This window comes from Etheostoma spectabile, chromosome 5 (genome assembly GCF_008692095.1).
Source record: "Etheostoma spectabile isolate EspeVRDwgs_2016 chromosome 5, UIUC_Espe_1.0, whole genome shotgun sequence".
NCBI classification, from domain to species: Eukaryota; Metazoa; Chordata; class Actinopteri; order Perciformes; family Percidae; genus Etheostoma; species Etheostoma spectabile.
The window spans coordinates 17,712,512-17,714,679 of record NC_045737.1 but is presented as its reverse complement, the minus strand read 5'-3'; the positions used below and the strand labels follow the sequence as shown (position 1 = coordinate 17,714,679).

At 38.7% G+C, this 2,168-nt stretch overlaps 1 long non-coding RNA gene across 1 annotated transcript in view; it reads left to right on the top strand.

Annotated features, from left to right (window-relative positions):
- LOC116689809 (uncharacterized) overlaps positions 1-150 on the top strand; it is an 8,926-nt gene extending 8,776 nt beyond the window's left edge. Inside the window, exon 3 of the long non-coding RNA XR_004332104.1 lies at positions 72-150. This is a non-coding gene — a long non-coding RNA (uncharacterized LOC116689809). The remainder of the gene's footprint in view (positions 1-71) is intronic.
- Positions 151-2,168: the final 2,018 nt, after the last annotated feature.

Below are 2,168 nucleotides of genomic sequence, written 5' to 3'. Positions count from 1 at the left end.
TTTTTTTTTTTTTGCTGCCTCCAGCTTCTACAGCCACATGCCGAGAAGCAACAACAGAAACACACTTTCAGCGTTCTATGTGTTTGTCGTGTTAGGTCACAACAGTTTCCTGCGGCATCGCTATGATGACCAGCCACGCTCACCTCACGCGAGCCGAGCTGAGTAGAGCTGGTACTAGCAGTGGGTAACGGTCATTACTGCCAGACACGCTGTCACCTGTCCCTGGAGAACCAATTATTCTGAATGTTTGCACTAAAGTCTCATCATTAAACACATATAATGTTTGAACAAAATATCAGGTGATGCAGGAAGTATGGTTCACTGTTGATAGTCGTACAGCTGCATCACTCTGTATGCTGACTGGTTGTGCAACTGAATTGTTTGTTGTCTGCAAACACACTGGGATGGGACAATTTCAGTAGCTAGTTAATAGATAAAAACTGTCAGTTTATTGGGTAAGGCTGAAGATACAGTATGTATTGTCAACAAATACCATGAAAAAACTAAAACCTATTAGTCTCTCTTAACACATTTGGACAATATGAACTCATGAGCCTTACCAGGACTGCACAATAATCAAAACCTAATCATGATCACAATTTTGGTTTCCCACACATGAATATGATGGATTGTGGTATTGACATTTTAAATGTGTGCTCTGCTCATAGGGTGCTTGACTATTTGATGTGGTCGGGGATATCCAAATAGTCAGTTGATAAAAACTGTGATTATCATATTGGCCATAATTGTGCAGCTGTATCCCCATCAAACAAAGTAATAATCCAAACATATTTAATTTATACATGACAAAAATAATGAAAGATTTAAAATACCTCAGGCTCCCCAAAATAATTTTTTTTATAGCCCACAAATTTTTTATCTTTCCATGAATCCACTGCATGGAAAGAAGGCAAACAAACTCTAATTCCTATCAAATTAAGGCAGGTGAGGCAAAATTCCGTGGTAATCCTCTGGAGTCAAAGATGTCTGGTCCTTGGCAACTTCACAGCCGGAAGGTCAGCCTTCTAAAGGCAATTGATACCCCTGACTGCAGCTCTTTCTGCTCACCATCCATTTTGGCAAATGGCAAGACTAGGTTGATCAATCAAGTGCCGTCAAATGGCCAAATAGAAAAAAAAGGCCAAACCATCACTGTGATCCTCTGTATCGAGTGCTCGGATTATAGAGGATCACCTTCTGGGCTCTCTACATGATTTGGCCATAACTCCAATACAATCTTATGATGACAACTTCTAACTTCAGAAATCCAACAGTGTGCATCTGTTCTCTTGCTGGTCCGCCATTCTGTAAAATGATCAATTTGTTTGGATGAAAGAATGCATCTGTTCTATATAACGGCAGCAGGACACATTTTGTTAAAAGTTGTATCGTAGCCTACAGCGAACTTAATGTATTCCAACATCAAACATCATATATATTCCAAGAATGTCCTAAAGCGAATGGAAACATAGCAGGAAACATGCAATCAATAATGGATAATCTATAACAACTAAATTTTTTAAACCAAATAGCATGCATCCGTCTGCTAATCTTTGCATCCTTCTTGCCTAGCAGAGACAGATGATAATGAAGTGAAAGTTAAAATGATATTAGAAAATCAAGCTGCCAGTATACAAAACCCTGTCATTATTACCAGCAGTGAGCCAAAGATTGTTGTGTCAGGTGCTAAAATCTGTACACTTCCAAATGAATTTGAATTATTCTCCCAACAGTAATGGAATACTCAAAGGCCACCTGTGGATTCCTTTGACCACTTCTTGCACAACGGAGCAAGGTTTTTTAATAAGCAGGTCCCCATTTTGTTTGTATCTTGTGTTCTAGCACGTTCACCAGGATGCACATAAATTGATAGCATTTTATAGAATCTGAATCCAGTATTGATTTCAAATCCAGTAAAATCACTTATAGAATCTTCTTAGGTTTAGCTTTAACATTTATAAGTATGTGTATCAGACATACCTTATTTTTTCACAAGCTGTATTGGATAATCCAGTTGTTCCCCCGGATATACCAATCAAGAACATGAGGGTTAATGCACCAGTGTCGGAATCATCAAATCATTCCTTGTTGACAGAAGTATCACTGCTGTTGCTGTCCCTAAAAGAAACTGTTGTGACAGTTGATGACAATGGAATGCCAGTAGATTG